General features: G+C 40.5%; 1 pseudogene; it reads right to left on the reverse strand.

The window, feature by feature from the left end:
- Positions 1-339: 339 nt before the first annotated feature.
- LOC143596173 (putative wall-associated receptor kinase-like 16 pseudogene) lies at positions 340-6,038 on the reverse strand (annotated as a pseudogene).
- Between the last annotated feature and the right edge of the window lie 13,027 nt (positions 6,039-19,065).

Genomic DNA, 19,065 nt, shown 5'->3' on the forward strand with positions numbered 1-19,065 from the left:
AGGTTGACGTGCTCAACCTAAATGTTTTCATAGTGTAGTGAACGTTGCAGTAATATGTGGAAAAAAAAGAAGAAAAAAAACTTTTAAGTAAGGAATCAAACCCGGGTTCTCAGAATTGAGAGCCAACGTGTTTGCCACTTAACTACAATTTCACTTTATTGATTTGTTCACTCAGAATTTACATTTGGGTTCACTCTCATATTTTATATAGATGTTAATATAAAATCCGAAACTCAGTGGGTTCCCGTGAACCCGCACACGTCTATGTAGATCCACCCCTGGTTAGAAGTATTGATATGTAGTTATGTACTATTTGTGAGTTCATATTATATGATGCACTTATTCGAGTTGTACTAGTCTTAACTTGTCCAAATTCGCGATCACTTCTTCCATGCTTGGTCTTTTTTTGCTATTCGTTTTCATGCATCTCTTGGCAAACTTAGTGACTATAAGTACATCCTCCGTCATAGCCTCTTGCACAACTTGATTGTCCAAAATTTCAACAATCCGGTTATGATTCACCAAATATTTAAATCTTGGCACCAAGCCTTCACCACAGTCACTTGAGGAAATAGACTTTTTCCTGGTTAAGAGTTCAGTAAGGACCGCTCCAAAGGAATAAACATCACTTTTTGTGGTAAGTTTTCCCGATTGGAAATACTCAGGATCTAAGTAACCAAATGTGCCTTCAACTTTAGTAGTTAGATGGCTTCTGCTAAGAGGTACTAACCTTGAAAGTCCAAAATCAGCTACCATGGCTTTGTAGTTTTGATCTAGTAAGATGTTTCCTGGCTTAATATCCCTATGAATTATTGCCGGTGATGCATAAGTGTGCAGATAGGCTAGTGCTCCCGCAATTTCCCTTGCGATTCTTATACGATCTTTCCATGAAAATTTCGCAAGTACTATCCCATCATGAAGATGCTGTGAGAGGGTGTCACTGGCCAAATACTCATATACTAATAAGGGGACTTTATAATCCAAGCAGCAACCTAACAATTTCACTATATTTCGATGGTTTATTTGTGCAAGAATGAGAATTTCATTAACAAATCGCTCTACTTGATCGACATCAACAATATTTGACTTCTTTATGGCTACGACCGTCCCGTCAGGGAGCCACCCTTTGTACACTGTACCCTGTCCTCCGTTTCCGAGGAACCTGCTTCTACTAAAATTTTCGGTTGCCTTCTCCATTTCTTCTGTGGTATAAACTTTTATTGTCATGACACATGTTTTATTAGCAGATATGTGCTTCTTCAGTAGATGTCCCCCATGTTTTTTAAAGAACTTCTTCTTGATCTTAACTTTATTTATTCTGCCAAGCTTTATATATGTCAAACAACCAACAACACCAAAAGCTGAAAGTCCAATTACGGTTTCAAGAGTTGCTGCACTTGCAATAAATTTTAGTTAATTAGCACTATTAGATATTAAACTATACATTAAACACTATTATCATATCTTACTAATATATTAAAGCAACATAAATTGTCCACGTGGCATCATTCTATGGTGTCCACCTAGATGCCATATCACCACCTTCCAATTACTAAATGTCAACTCACTTAATTCCTCTTATTTAAACCCTATTGTTAAGAAGCCCTAATCCACATTCAACTCTTTCATATATCTCTCTCCAACTTACCGTCAATCAATTTCTCTCATGGATATATTAGCTATTATCAAATTATAAAGATCATCTCCCGTTTCTTAGGTGTCAAAACATTTCATTCTGGATGTTGTGGTGTTACGTTTAGTTATAGGAGTTAAAGATGATTTTTTTTTTAAATTACAACGATGATGAAGTTTTTATTAATATGTCTTTTTGAATGTTGCAATTTTTTTTTGGGCATATAACACATGACTTCATTAGATGATGAAACTTTTATTAATATGTCTCTTTGGTTTTATGGTTTAAGTTAGAAAGATGTTTTAAGTTGTCATTTTACACTGTTTACCTTTGTATGTTTTTTTTTCAATTAAAACAACATTGTATACCTTATAATTAATGTAACATGTTAAGTTATTAAAAATAATAAATTTATAATTCATTAAAATATATAGCATATACATATATATGACATTTTTTTATATTTTCCACCCGTATGTAACACGGGTAAATAACCTAATATGTAATTAAGTCAGTATATGTGACATAATTAGTAGTTATGGCTGGTTATTTGTGACACACCATGCACAGATGTGTCTCTTCCTTGGCGTCGGTTCACCTAGTCTTAAAATTACATAACCACGATCCGAATAATTAAATACAATGTTTAGCAAGATTTGATTATTTATGAAATTTCCATAAACACATCTAATTCTTTGCACAATATACATCACACTTTTTCCACACTAGTACTTCATACATTCACAAGTCAAGTCTACATCAACATTAAGCCAAAATCTCTATGGATCTTACAAGAACAAGTGTCAGAACTAGAACTTTTAAGCTGAGAGGTCGTAATAAGACACTAAGCAAGCCAAAATATCCATCTAGTCATTTTACTTATATCAGCGTTGTTTACTAGATATGAATATCACACAGAAGGAGGTACAGATCATTACCTAAAACATTTGATTTGTGGCGATGCCGGGGTATGCACTTGTAGCTCCTGTGTGTATATACACAAGTCTCACCCTCTTCACAATAATGATTTGATTGCTTCGGACAATCGTTGATATCTATTTATGTCGATTTGAAAAAAATAGAGCAAGTGAATTTGAACGTAAGAATATATTAATCGGAAGGCGTAATGGAGAATTTGAAATTACCTTGGCATCCATTGGGAAGGTAAGGGATTCCCTTTGTAACCATTTCTACAACGACAGTTATATCCTACTTTGTTTCTCGAATCGACGCAGTGACTGTTCCTGCCGCACAAGTTCTCTCCTGTTTTGCTAGCTTGGCGGCATGTGTTAAGCCCGGCAACCCAATTTAAGGCCACAGGAAACTGTAGTTGATATTTATCTGAAAAGATTGGTGCATTGTTTTCGGATATGAACCCGTGAGCACATAATGAATCACTTGTGTCGGTGTACGTGTAGTTGATCATAGAAATATATCCTTTTGTATAAATTGGGATGCCAACTTGGCAGCAACCATTGAAGCCAGTACAACTAGTGGCAGATACAACAGCAGGTGTTGTCTCATTACATAAAGATTCACAATTATATATATTAATCCATGGACCATATACAAAAGAAGCCAGAATGTTACATCCCACCGCCACATAAACATTATGATTTTGTGAAAAGGAAAAATGCTGATTCAGGTTCAAGAGAGCCCCCATCGACACGCTATTGTAAGCACACGCCGCTGTTGATTCATCAATCACCCGGAACAAGTCCGTGGAAATTTCTAGAATCGGAAATCCTCTTTTATTAGCAAACCAAAGAGGAACATCATCTTGTGACGATCCGGGGCAAAAAACTTCAAATGACTTGTGCAAATAACAACCTGTCCCTATGCCAAATGGATATGGAATGGTTACATTACCACACATCTCCTGACAACCTGGTTTCGCTAACGAGGCTCGAGACTCATGTATTTTGAGCAAGAGTGAGGTAGCGAACACCACAATTAGCAAGTACAACTTTGGTAGCATTCTAGTTGTTTTAATTGAGTATGCTTAATCATTTGATTGATCAAAATTGCTTAGAAATGTATAATTGAATGTTCTAGTCCGAATTCATTATATTAGGAGAAAAAGAATCTCATTTCCATTCGGCTGGCATCAAGTTGGGCTTTTATATATTGTCTGCCACCTTTTATTTGATATGTTCTAAGTAAAGTGATTTTTTTAATCAAAATTTTCATATGAATATATGTGCTCCCAACATCGTGATAATCGGAACCGAGTTTTAGCATCACAATTTCATTTATTTGTAATCTTTCGTTATTTACAATTAATATTGAATATTCAACAAATATTGATATGGTTTTTAAGTTATTATAATTCTTCAATTTGTTTAAAAAGTGTGTCATAAAACTAGAGATGTTTGCGTGTTGAAATTAATAGCAGAACCATATAATTAATATTCATCTGAAAATTGATCCTAAAGTCTCTAATAAGAATCGTTTAAAACCTAATAATCCGAATACTACTCGCATCTTACTGGAAACCCTACAAAGTATCTATAGTCGAGTCATTATCATTTATCGTTAATTCACGGTTGGCTAAACGGGTTGAGAGATGCACAACCCTTAACTCACTATTGATTATTAAAGAGACTAATTACTCTTGACTTGATAGATTTGTCTTTTGGAATGGTAACTTCAACACCCATTAATCCTATTATTAAATCTATACATTTGTCACATGGCAAAGTTAATTTGGAGTCAGGTTTGTTTATGGTTGAATTTGCCGCTTTCGGTGAGGGTTATGACGGTTAGGGACACATTGGAATTTGGGAGAAGCCATATGTCGGATGTCAAGAAACGTAAGGTGGTCATTGCAATTTTCTTGACTGCTTTCTGGTCCGAGGAAAGAACAGAAACGAGGTGATTTTCCACAATAGGCGGGCATGGGAGGTCTCAATGTTGGAGTTGATAAAGGACACATTGGAATTTGGGAGAAGTCATATGTCGGATGCCAAGAAACGTAAGGTGGTCATTGCAATTTTCTTGACTACTTTATGGTCCGAGGAAAGAGCAGAAACGAGGTGATTTTCAACAATAGGCGGGCATGGGGAGGTCTCAATGTTGGAGTTGATAAAGGACACGTTGGAATTTGGGAGAAGTCATATGTTGGATGTCAAGAAACGTAAGGTGGTCATTGCAATTTTCTTGACTACTTTCTGGTCCGAGGAAAGAGCAGAAACGCGGTGATTTTCAACAATAGGCGGGCATGGAAGGTCTCAATGTTGGAATTGATTGTAAAATAACATAATTCATTGATTTCATTGAATATTGTACAAACTATAAATATACAAACTGATGAGTGAAATCAGGAGAATACTTTGGAAAGACAATCAAACATAAACTAACCAATATTCACAAAGTAATTATGATATAAGTGCCAAAAATAGCCGTAGATATTTTTGGCTTAACAGTCATCCGCAGTTTGAGCCGTAGAAGAGCGAAGGCATAAACTGAAACGAAATCGTTGGAATAAATGCTTAGGTAGTCCCTTGGTGAAGATATCCGCATATTGGTAATCAGCTGGAACGTGTAGAACTTTAATAGTGCCGAGGTGAACCTTTTCTCTTACAAAGTGTATGTCAAGTTCTATATGTTTGGTCCGTTGATGGTTCACAGGGTTGGCGGATAAATAGACTGCTGAAATGTTATCACAGTAAACGATCGTGGCATGTCTAACTGGGACATGAAGTTCAAGTAAGAGATTACGAATCCAACTTATTTCGGCTACGGTGTTGGCAACTCCTCGATACTCAGCTTCGGCACTAGACCGAGAGATTGTAGGCTGACGTTTCGAGGACCAAGAAATTAAGTTACCACCCATATACACACAGTAACCGGAGGTTGACCTGCGGGAGTCGGGACACCCACCCCAATCGGCATCCGAATAGGCTGTCAATTTAGTGGATGGGGAGGGTGTTATGAGGAGGCCATGCGATAATGTACCTTTAATGTAGCGAAGGATCCGTTTCAAAAGTTGAAAGTGTGGCTCGCGTGGGGCATGCATGAAGAGACAAACTTGTTGAACTGCATATGAAATGTCCGGCCGGGTAATCGTTAGATATTGTAGTGCACCGGCAAGGCTCCGATATAAAGAACCATCGGTAAATAACACACCATGAGTAGCACTCAATTTAGACCCAATTTCGACTGGAGTGCTAGCAGGTTTACATGTTGACATGTTGGCATGTGATAAAATGTCGGCCGCGTATGTTGACTGAGATAAAAACAAACCCGTTTTCTGTTGTTCGACGGTGATACCGAGGAAATGATGTAATTTACCGAGGTCGGTCATCTTGAATTCCGCGGATAATGATTTGATTATTTTGTGGAGTAGCGTGTCACTAGATGCGGTGAGTATAATATCATCCACGTATAAGAGTAAGTAAGCCATTTGGTCACCCTTTTGATAAATAAATAGCGAGGTGTTGCAAACACTACTTTTGAATCCACATGTTGAGAGAAAACCTGCAATTCGTTGATACCACGCACGCGGGGCTTGCTTTAAGCCATAAAGAGACTTATTAAGTTTGCAAACAAAGTTAGGGTGACTCCGGTGGTTGAAACATGTATACCGTTTCTTTCAAATGCCCATGCAAGAAAGCATTTTTAACATCCAATTGATGGATGGGCCACTCCTTGGATACCGCTAAACTTAGTACCGTACGAATCGTAGTGGGTTTAACGACGGGGCTAAATGTCTCATCACAGTCAAGACCCACGGTTTGACTTTTGCCGTTGACGACAAGCCTAGCTTTATACCGTTCCAAAGTTCCATCGGCGTTAAATTTATGTTTAAACAGCCACATGCAACGAATAATTGGTGCATCGGTGGGTCTCGATACAAGTTCCCAAGTGTTATTTTCCAATAGAGCTTCATATTCGTTAGTCATGGAAACCTTCCAGTTGGGATCAGTAAGAGCGGTAAGATGTGATTTGGGTAACGGAGATATAGACGGAGTGGGTGGGGAAGTTTGTGTGTTAAGCGACATAGGTTGGCGGGGTTTAAAAAATTCCAGATTGTGATCGAGTGCGCATGGAGTGATTGGATGTGGTGGGTGGATGTGGGGGCGGGTTGGGGTCTGTGTAATTTAGAGGGTGTGAGGATTGAGATGGGAGAGATGGTGGGGTATTAGGAGGTGTTTGGTTATTAGGGAATGTGTCGTGAGTTTGTAGTGGAGGAATGGAAGGACCATTTGTGGGTGAATTTGCATTGGCAAAAGGATTTAGTTGGTGGAGGTGCGTGTTAACAGTGGGGAAAGACGTGAATGGGGAAAATAATATGGGTGAGGGGTCTAGGAAAGAGTGCGACGGGGGAGGTTGAGAGGGAGTGGCGAAAGGGAAGTTAGTTTCGTCAAAAGTGACGTGGCGGGAAAAAATGGTTTTTCCCGTGGAAATGTCTAAGCACCGGTATCCACGGTAGTTGGCCGGGTAGCCAAGAAATACACATGGTGCGGATCTTGGAGCAAGTTTGTGAGGGCGAGTGGGAGAGAGGTTTGGGTAGCATAAGCAACCGAACACGCGAAGGTGGTCATAAGACGGCTGGCGTAAGTATAGGAGAGATGTGGGGGTTTGGTTGTTATGCAATTTTGTGGGAAGAATGTTGTGAAGATATGAAGCCGTGTGGAGTGCTTCGACCCAGAACGAGGAGGGAAGAGAGGCATGAGTAAGAAGAGCGAACATAATCTCGTTTAGGAGCCGAATCATGCGCTCGGATTTCCCATTTTGTTGTGAAGTGTGTGGACACGAAAAGCGAAGTTGCATACCATGTTGGGTGGCAAAGTTCTTAAAATTAGTGTTGTCAAATTCACCCCCCATATCGCATTGAAAAGATTTAATCGGTAGGTGAAATTGGGTTGAGACAAATTGATGAAAATGAGTAAATTTAGTGAACGTCTCAGATTTAAATTTTAATGGATAAACCCATGTGTATTGAGTGAAATCATCTACCAAAACCATATAATATTTAAAACCTGCATGACTCAATATCGGGGAGGTCCACAAGTCACAATGTAAAATAGAAAAAGGTAAAAAAGTGCAATTGGTAGAATCGGAAAAAGGCAAACGTTTATGTTTCGACAATTGACAAGAGTGACAAGGAAATGATGAGTTTATTTTATTACAATAAATAAAATTCTTCGAACGGAGAAACTCCATAACTGGTTGACCCGGGTGTCCAAGACGATTGTGCCAATATGGAGAATCTTGAGTTGAAGCAAGACAAGCGGTGGCGGAAGCATTTGATGTGAGCGGGTAAAGATCACTCGTACTGTTGTGACTACTCAGGATCGTGCCATCCTTGAAATCCTTCACAGAAAATCCAAAAGGGTCAAACTCAATGGAAGTCTAATTATCAATATTGAACTTACGAACAGAAATAAGATTTTTAATAAAGGTCGGGTTGTAAAGGACTGATTTTAGGTGTAATGATTTTGAGGATGTGGGAATGGTGGAGGTTCCCGATCCTAAAACTGGAATTCGATTGTTATTTCCTACAAATATTGACGATATTGGCGAATGTGAGGAAAATGCATTAAGTTTACCTTGGTCATAAGTAACATGAGAAGATGCACCTGTGTCTATGTGCCACTGATCACCACCTGGATTCACGGATAGAGCATGAATAGCATCCGCCAACTGAGTCGGTTCGAGAGGGTCAGTTTCGGTTAAGTGAGCCTGGGCTGAGGATTGTGGTGATTGGACTGATTGGTTTTTGTTGGGCCTTGGATTTTGGTAATTCCATGGCTGAGTCCAAGATTGAGTGGGAAAGGGACATGGAGGTGGAGCCCAATATGGCCCATAAGCAAGTGGAGGCCCATAAGTTTGAGGATGAGCCCTGAAGTGTGCAGGTTGAGATTGTTGAGGTGGGTATCCTCTGGCTTGAGACTGATTTTGACCACGATAATTGTTGAACCGGCTATTATCACGGCGGCTATTTTCACGACCGGAATCGCGACGAGGGTGACTGTCACGGGGTGGGTTGCCCCGTCGACTGGTATTGTCACGAGGAGGGTTATTGTCACGCCGATTGTTAGAATCTTGGTGTGATGTGACAGTGGCGGCTACCATGGGGGTAGGAGAAAGTGTGTCACGAGCCGCGATCCGACGAGCCTCGGATTGTAATCGTTCAATGGCTTCTTCCCATGGGGGAAGAAATTGATTAAGTATTGAGGCAGCTGCATCGTATTCACGGGGTAGTCCGCGAACCAGGTAAAGGATTCGTTGAGTGTTGTTAATCAGAAAATCGACCGCGGTGAGTTCATGTTGTAATGCCGCGGCTCGCGGACCTTTGTTATTCAGGAACAAAGTCTTGACTCGTTCCCAGGCTTCATATGCTGTTGACTCATCTTCAAGAACACGAACTAGCAGGTCGTGTTTGAGAGTTCCATAAATCCACTATAAAACAACCGCATCAATTTTCTTCAAAGAAGAATAATCAGTGGACGTTTTCTCGGGTGCCAGCCAACCGTCAATGTGGTTTAGCACATCGTACCCGATGGCATGAAGCTTGAAAAGTTTGACCCATGTAGGGTATGTGACTTCGGTACCGTCAAGAGGAAGAACCTTGTGTTGGATGTTCGTGACGGTGTAAACGGGGTGAAGGGGTTGTGGTTTGGGATCAGATTCTTCTCCCATGATGGTGAGAAAGTGGCTGGAAAATAGTGAAGGAAGGATGGAGGCGTGATCGAGATCAGGCCATGGGGTATGATACCATGTAAAATAACATAATTCCTTGATTTCATTGAATATTGTACAAACTATAAATATACAAACTGATGAGTGAAATCAGGAGAATACTTTGGAAAGACAATCTGTAGTCCCAAGTCGGGTGGATCAAACAACGTCTTTGGATCACCTAACTTAGTGCTAGCGGAAATCACTCTAAGCAAGCAAGAGGTCTCGGATCTTGAGTTTATTTTCAGTCACGGATAGTAGAAGTTAGAGAGAGAGAAAGTAATAGAGATCTTGCAAAAGGTTTTCTTATGTATATCAAACTTCAACAACCTTGCTTCTCATGGCATGCTTCCTATTTATAGGGAAGCATGCATGAGAAGTATGATATGTCAAATGCCCAATGGGCTTCTTTACAATGGACCGTGGCCCAACAATATACAAAATGACCCGTAGGCCCAAACATATAACTTAAACAATACAAAAGACTAAATATACAAAATGGGACTAACAATCTCCCTCTAGTCTTTAGTATTGAAACCCGTCGGTGTCGTAAATCAGGCATTCGTCCTCGGTCAGTGGAAGTTCAACAAGTCTACGCACGAACTTGTTGAAGGCTTCCACTATCCGGTCGGTATTCTGACGACCTATATCCTCGACGGTTACCAGCGGCTTCTTGTAGAGCTTCTTCACATCTTCAATGTGGAGTCCCATAAGCTCATGCTCGTCAAACACTCTGATCTCGTGCATACCACAGCAGTGAATAACGGCCTCGCCGGTTTTGTTATCAAATTCCCAAACAATGAAATCTCGGAGAGTGTTGGGAAGATAAGGCTCGCCATGATAGATCTCGTGACATTCTCTGGGCGCCTTGTATCTCCACATCTTGCGAGGCTCTCCGGTAGCCGGGTCTATTTCTCTTGGGTTCCGGTATCTGCGACCCTTATTTGGCTCGAAGTCTTTGTAGTTGACTTTCGATTGATGCTGCAGGTAAGTCAGGACCCAACATTCCAGCGTGCTCCCAGTAGCACCAGGATCTAAAGCTTTCTGAAAGTAATTCAGATCAAGCTCAGGTAGAGTCTTCAGCTCGTGATGAGTAAGATAAATAAGATCCCCGCTGTAGCGTCTGATGGCCCAAACTTTATTTCGTTGATCATATCTAGCATATACGATCAGCGAGTCTTCGTGATATGGATAGTTAAGCACGCGGGCAGACGCACAGTCCGTGACGATATGTGTCTTACGCTTCTTCTTTGGTGGTGGTGCAGGGATAGGAGCTGTTACAGGAGCCTCCGAAGCTTGAGCAGGAGGAGTATCTGGATTTGGCGAGTAATTTATGTCATCTTCTTGTTCATTCACCGCCATTTCCTTTTCAGTTCCCTCTATGAACTCCTCAAAGCTTATACATGCATTAATAAAGTCAACGATTACACCTGTATTGTCTGTCGGAGAGATGAGATCTTTGTATAAGCTGTCAAGTATCAAATCATCTCTCTGACTTTACTGGCTGAGCCGGGGTTAGCAGGGTCTTGAGTATCATGTTGAGATTGTGGAGGTGATTGAGTGTTAGCTCCACCTCCACCTCCTGCTGTCCCGGCTCCTCCATCTCCTCCACCACCGTTGCCACCATCGTCATCATCATCATCAAAACTGTCATGTACGTCATCGTTGTCGTCATCTTCTTCATCATCATCATCCTCTTCGTCTCCATCATATCCACCACCAGCGCCGCTAGATTGGCCGCCCTGTTGTACTAACCGACCAACAGTCGCCTCTCCTTCTGACACAGCAACCGATACTCCTCGCATGGCCACAGAAGGACCTGCGGCTGGTTTCGATCCACCAACTTGAGAAGTCTCACCAGACCTTCTCCAAGTTCTAAAAACAGCATCAAGCCTATCCTCCAGACCATGAAATTCGTCTTCCTGAATACCCATCAGGTCTGAGGCTGCTTGGTATTTGCTCACCATCTCTTCATTTGTTTTGAGCTGTAGCTCATTCAGACGCTCTTGATCTTTTAATCTTTCTTTGATGGCTTCCATGTCTGATCTGAGCAATTCAAGAGAGGTGGAGGAAGCGAGTTGATTTTCCAAATCAGCAACTCGTGAGTTTGTAGCTTCCTTCTCAACATCCTACCTTCTTGTGGCATCTTCAATTTTCTTGTGAATGCTTGTTCTGAGAGCACTAGCACTTGGTAAATTTCTTTCAAGTGTGCCCAATCGATCTCCAAGTCTAGCGTGATCGGCTCTCAGATTAGCATTCTCGGACGCCTCATGATTCATCAAAGTTTGAAGATTTTGGATGCGGGTGTGGAAGGTATTGGTCAATAACCGTTGATTTTCAGCAACTTCATCACTTGCTGCTTTTTGCTCTTCCAACACCCGTATCCTTTCCTTTAGGGCCGCCTTCTCCTTTTCGTCCTCTAGAGCCCTTTGCTTAATCTCCTTGATAAGCTTGAGGAGGGCAATCTCTCGTTCTGCCCTTTTGGCGTTTGATTCCTCCAGTGCGACGATCCTATCTAGGATAGGATCAGCGTATACTGGAGGTGTCGCAGACATCCCTAGTGAGATCGATTTGGGAGAGATAATGGTTGATGGTGGGGTTGTGGTTGTTATGGGTGGTGAGGTGGTTGGCAAGGGTAGGTGATGGCTTGAGTGAGGATTTGTGAGGCTATAGTGGTGAGTGGTGTTGGTTGTGTGGTAGTTGGTGTGATGGTTTGGGTAGGTGAAGTAAGGACGGTTTTGCTCCATATGCTTGTAGTTTGAATTGGGGAGCTGAAAACTGAGGAAGTGAATATGGATGATGTTGGCTGTGAAGGTGGTGTTGAGGCTTGGGTAGGTTCAGGATGAGGTTGTTGTTGAGGTGGTGAGTGTGGTGAGGAAGGTATTTGGGGTAGGAAAGTTGGAATTGGTTGGTCTGTAGGTGAGGGTTCAGGTGAGGAATCAGGTGAGTCATGGAGTAGGGTTTTGGTTTTCTTGGCTTTGGATTTCTTTCTGGTTTTAGTTGGTTTGAGGGTAGGGATTTGTATTTTGGTCACATCTAAGGATTTGAGGGCTTGATCTAGGGCTTCTTTGGTAATTTTTGGTTGGTCTGTGGGCTTGTCTTGTGAGGGAGACGTGACATGAGACTTGGTTGACTTCTGGGAGTCTCCATGTCTCCTCAAACGCTTTAGGGGCGGCTGGTCTTCCTCCTCCTCCTCAAGCTCTATTGTTTTGCCCTTTTCTGCTATCTTTCTCTTCAAATCGTGTTTGGCCTTTGTTCTATCTTCGGCCAGCTCATCGGACGAATCTTGACCTCCTTCAGCTACCGGTTCTGCATCACCTTCTCCTTCTTCAGATGCCTCATCCCCAGCAGGCTCTATGTCTTCAAACAATCCAAACTTGGGCCCAGGTCGTGGTCCAGTGTATTGATGACCTCTGCCCTTGGTGCTCAACAGCACGCCAAATACTGACATCTTGGTCTCGTGAACGTGAAATGGCTCGGGGTGTGACTTCTTGTCTTTGGCCTTCTTGTCTCCCGGTCGTTGAATGTCTGGGATCGTATCATCCAATAATAACTGCACAAATCTTGGGTACATCAACAATGTGGCCCCACTCTTGATATTTGCGAGCATGCACAAGAATATACGTCGTGAATAATTAAACTTCTCTTTGTTGGTCAGTGCGTACATGACTCGAACCCAATCTGTGCTCATGCTGTCAAAACCGCCTCGAATATCTGTGAAGCAGTGTGTAATGATGTGGAAGAGGAATCTCCAATACGGTGACAGATGGCTCTTCTCTAAACTTTTCCATTCCGTATCATACCCCATTTGGGTAACGAATTCTTCCAACATCTTCTTATTTCCTCTCTCATATTTGTAATCAGATTGGTCGTCGATCTTTAGCACCCTTCTAATATCCTCCTCTGTGATAGTTAATTCTTGTCTGGAAACTGTCGTGGTGAAGGACATAGAATCATCAGCAATTTTGGCAAATGCCCAGAAATCTAAGATCCACTTGTAGTAGATTGCTGGATCTGCGGTGATGGCATATGAAAGGGGTGATTGCCTGAGCCCCTTGACCATAGGAGTAAAAACCTTGTCACCCTTTGCTTTAGGCAACGCTAGAGTACAAAAGTTGTTATGACCCTGAAATGTAAAAACAAAAGATCATGAGAATCATCATTAAGTCAGACCAAGACAAACTGGATATTTACATGGATATTAAGAATTTATACATTAGATAAGTTAGATTTAGCATTATGTACATTCTAGATATAATAAGTTAATAAGTTAACTTTAGCCAAATTACAAGTTAATAGGAACAAAAGGTACAAAGATCAAGTTCAGATCAGTCAACAATTTCAAACAGTGTGTTTGAGATAACAGATCAGTTGAATTTCTGAAAAATTTTCTAAGTATGAGTTTTTTGCATGAGAAAGAGTTTCGCTTCGCATGGACAAACGAAGCGAAACAGAAAGTGTTTTCGCTTCGCATGGTCAAGCGAAGCGAAACAGAGAAGTGTTTCGCTTCGCATGGTCAAGCGAAGCGAAAGACCCTTCAAGCGAAAAACCTGTACTTAGTCCCTTTTAGCCACTTCTCACTTTACTCAAGATCGCCTTTAAGCGAATTGGGTTTCTGGAGGGTTTGAACTTGAAGCCCTTATGATTTCTAGGTTAATTTGTCCTATGAACTGATGAACAAAAGCTTAAATCTACAAACTTTGTACAAATAACCCTAACACTAATAAATAATGATGATACTCAAGTTTTACAAGTCCAAAACAGATTAATCTTTAACAGATGAACCAATTGCATATGAAGATCAATTATGAATTGATCCGACGTCACATTTGAACCGTCGTCTCAATCCATAAGAACCCAGAAAATATGAAGATGAATGATTAATGAAGTTTTGATGTTATACCGAAGGTGGATACACTGGATCCAACGGTATAATTGTAATATTGAGGACCGGATGCTTTGAAGATTTGAAGAAAAATCTGGGTTTGTGTTTGAAGATTAGAGAGAGAGAGGAGAGTGAAAAGTTAAAAATATTTTGGTGAAGAGTAAAAGAGATTTTAGGTTTCCCTTATATATAGAGTCAGCCTATCTCGCGAAAAAGTCAAAACATCGTGAGTATTCACCGAAAATGCACTCTCAGTCCTCGGTTTTTAACAATATTTGCATTTTCAAACCCGAAAAACATTTACCCACCGAATCCAAGCACTAAATTGTTTATAAAATTTTCTTTTGTTGGTCCATAACTGTTATCATTTGCACGATCGCTCTCTTTTGTCAAAACACAACATAATAAAAGAAAAAAAAATTTTAAAAACAAAATTTAAAATTAAACAAAAAAAACAAAAATTAAAACAAAAAATGATAATAATATTAAATTAATTTACATAGTACTTTCTTTGATTAATATTCAAAGAATGATCGCGATATGGAATCATATTAATTTGCAAAGCTCTATATCGCGTTTCCATTATGAAGTTATTGTGACACAAGTTCATCGTTGACTGTAGATATTGTCCTTCTTTTCAACTTGGCAAGTGTTTTGATGCCAAAAGTGATACAATTTAGGTACAATTTGGCACGGTGCTTATGTGGTCCTCACTCAATCGGACATGTTACTGATTCCGTCATATCTCAGGCCTTCTTTGTGTTAACATATCACCTCAACTTGACTTAAACCTTTCTTAGTTGATCACAGTACACTTATTAACAGACTGACTTACTGTACACAGTACACAATACATATGACACTTTGTGCTTTGCACACTTGACTCAATCTAGAGGGATTAAAATAAAGCAGAAGTTCAGGCCATAACAATCAGGTCGGATAATACCATATTATCGCGCAGAGAAAGTCCAAGGCTTGAACAAAAGAAAGAAAATAAAACAAAGCAGAAGATTCAGGGCCTTAACAATCAGGTCGGATAATACCATATTATCGCGCAGAGAAAATCCAAGGCTTGAATCAAAATAAATGAAGAAATAAAACAGAAGTTAAAATTCCTAGAACTGACTCTTTTTCTTGATTTTTCTTTTTCTTGCTTTTCTTGACGCTTTATTTGACTCTTTTTCTTGACTCAATGAAAATTAAAAATGACACTGATTTTTCATAAGACGACTGTGATCAGGTAAAAAGAGGCTTGGGTATGACATGTGTAGTTATATTTTTGCCTTCATAAATATGACTACACGGAATCATACAACCGCTTCATACTTGTATATCCACTAGCACCGGCAAGAATTTAAGTTTATATCACTTGACACTTACTTGTTTGTCAAGCCTACCTACACATCAATTAATGACCTTGGAGCCTTTTGTTCTTATCTTGTAACGCGCTAGAGTTATTACAAACCAATGTACTATCATTTTCCATATAGTCGGATCAAATTCTCAAAAATTTGAAAATTTTAATTTTCCGACTCCCTCTAAGCAGGAGCTCCCTCTAAACGGGACAATTCTTTCTGAATGTTCTTTAAATTATAAAATTAACATCTTTTTGTTAAGTCAAATGACTTGGTTTTGTTTTACTGAAAGTAAATTTAAAATCTTTTTGGTGAGTTAGAGTTAGAGTTAACTCATTTTCTTCCTCTAAAAGTGTGACATATTTGAAAAATATTTACAGTTTTAAACTAAAAGATAGATAATACAAATTTACTGAAAGGAGATCATGTCCAATGACTCAACGAGAAACAAAAATCGGGCACGACAGAAGGCTTTTGTAAAGAGATCAGCAAAGTTAAAATCAATATGGACTCGTTTTATGTCGACAAGCTTACGATTATAACAATCACGAATAAAATGTATTCGGATGTCTATGTGCTTAGTCTTTGAGTGCTGGACCGGGTTTTTGACAATAGCAACGGCCGCCTCATTATCACATTTGATCGTTGATCCGTAGAAATTCAAACCGTAATCCAACAGCTGATGCTAGATCCAAATCACTTAAGAGCAGCAGCTGGATGCGGCGATGTACTCGGCTTCGGCTGTGGATGTAGACACAGTGAGTTGTTTCTTGCACTGCCATGAGATCAGCCGATCTCCCAGGAATTGACATCCACCAGATGTGGATTTTTTTTCCAAGTGGCATCCTCCATAATCACTGTCGGTGTAAGCATGAAGTTCCAAGGGAGAATTCTTTGGGTACCAAAGACCCAAACGTGGTCTCCCTTTCAAGTATCTGAAGATACGTTTGATAGCAGTCATGTGGGATTCTTTTGGGTCAAATTGATATATGGCACACTGGCAAACAAGGAACATGATGTCCGGTCTGCTTGCAGTGAGATACATCAGGGAACCAATCATTGACCTATAAAGATGTTGATCGACTGGCTTTCCTGATGGATCAGGAACGAGAACAGGACGAGTAGCGATTGGTGTCATAAAAGCAGTTGAGTCATTGAATCCAAATTTCTGAACAATGTCATGAACGTACTTTTCTTGGTGAATTAAAGTCCCGTTCGTCTTTTGCTCAACCTGTAAGCCCAGGAAGAAAGTCATCTCCCCTAAGGAACTCATTTCAAATCGCTTTTGTATGATCTCAGAAAACTCCTTGCACAGAGTCTCATTCGTGGATCCGAAGATAATATCATCAACATACACTTGAACAAGAATCAAATCATCCTTCACTTTCTTGACAAAGAGAGTTTGATCAACAATGCCTCTCTTGTTTCCATTCTTTACTAAATGATCAGCTAGTGTGGCATACCAAGCACGAGGAGCATAAATTTCTTCTTTTACTTTCCCGTACAAGAAAGCAGTCTTCACATCCATCTGATATACTTTGAAATTCATATACGACGCATAGGCCAAAAAGATAAGAATTGCTTCCAATCTGGCCGATGCGTTTGGATGCCAGCGGATGGATCGCCTATGATGTTCTCAGTCGGATGTCGACGATGGATCGGTAATTGTGGAGTGGGTTCGACACTCACGACTGGTGTTGCCTCCAGTTTAATGGTCAGGCTCTCTATGGGACAAAAGACCGTAGTCACATCGACAACAGCATTTGGTTGTGGATCCCTTGCGTTTTCTTCTTGATCAACCAAATGTTCGTGAGTGATGGTGTCTTCCCATAGGTTGTCGTAGAAAGGTACGACAAAATCAGGAACTGATGATGAGATGGTGCTTCAAGAATTTCCAATGGGAACGGTGTCAATCTGCACATCCTTTTGAACAGCTTCCTCTGCAGATCAATGAACGTCCTCACCTGAGGAAGGTGTAGGAACTGATTCAACTATACTTGGATCAACAGCTGGGGAAGTATTCGTTTGGTGGGTTTGTTGATCTGCCGCTTGATTGGTCTGAACACCTTCAACATTGTCAGCTGACATAAATGAGTCGGATTCTGAATCATCTATGTCTTCGACCGCGAGTATTTTAGTAGATTCTGCAGATGTTTGCACATTGACTACCGGGACAGGTTGATTAGCCATATGTGGAACATTAAGTTCGGGTGCAGGTGCAGCAATCTGTATGTCTGTCAAACCTTTCATAACAGCATGCATCAAGATTGATTGATCAACAATTGTCGGAGTTAGTGCAGAAACATCAGAAGACATCACTGGCGCAGAAGATGGTACATACATTCCTCGAAACTGCCTGAACAAGCCTTCATAATCAAACATCCAATCAGGACCATTGTGTGCATCGGTAGGGTTTAGTTCTTGCCAATCGATGTTGTAGGACTCCAAAATCACTCGGGATTTCTTGTTGAACACACGATAAGCGCTTTTGTTAGCGGAATAACCTACAAAGTAGCACTCATCTGCCTTTTCAGCAAACTTTGAAGTTGTGGCAACATTAGATTGAAGCACTGTGCAAGGACAACCGAATGTCTTGAAGAAATTAACCCTTGGCTTGTTTCCATAAAAGACTTCATAAGGTGTCTTATTCAATCTTTTATTCAGCAACACGCGATTCTGAGTGTAGCACGCAGTGTTAATGGCTTCCCCCCAGAAGAATAAAGGGAGTTTGGAGTATGACAGCATGGTTCTTGCAGCTTCAACTAGTGTACGATTCCGTCGTTCAGCCACCCCATTTTGTTCAGGAGTGTAGGGTGCACTGAACTGATGAAGAATCCCCTTGTTGTGACCGAATTCGTTGACAGCTTTGTTGCAGAATTCTGTTCCATTGTCACTTCTGATGCACTTTACTCGTTTGTCCGTCTGATTCTCAACCAACACAATGAATCTGATAAGAAACTGAGATGTCTCATCCTTGTGACCTAGCAGAAAAGTCCAACTGAAACGCGAGTAATCATCAATAATAACCAGACAATAGGCTTTTCGACCTATTGCCATTGGTTGAACAGGACCAAAAAGATCCATATGCAACAGTTGAAGAGTGGAGTTCATGGAATTGACCTTCTTAGGGCGGTGAGGGAGTTTGTGCTATTTGCACTTTGAGCAAGATAAACATTTTTCAGCACAATGAAATGATTTTACAGGCAAGCCCCTCACATGATCACCTTTAACCAACTTATTCAAGTTCTTAAAGTTTACATGCTCTAGACGTCGATGCCATAAGGATGAGTCGTTCTCCGAGGCCTTGGACATCAAACAAGAAGTAGTACGCATGGAATAATTGCTTCTCATGTCCAGAATGTATGCGTCATTGTGCCTCGAAGTACGTAACATGATCCACTCTTCCGGGACTTTAAAACCTGGTTTAAGAATAAGACATTCATTTTCAGTGAAAAGAGTTGAAAATTTCTTATCGCAGATCTGAGAGACACTGAGTAAGTTGTGAT

This window comes from Bidens hawaiensis, unplaced genomic scaffold (assembly GCF_021521415.1).
Source record: "Bidens hawaiensis isolate Kalapana, Puna unplaced genomic scaffold, B.hawaiensis_p1.1 tig00046140_1, whole genome shotgun sequence".
NCBI classification, from domain to species: Eukaryota; Viridiplantae; Streptophyta; class Magnoliopsida; order Asterales; family Asteraceae; genus Bidens; species Bidens hawaiensis.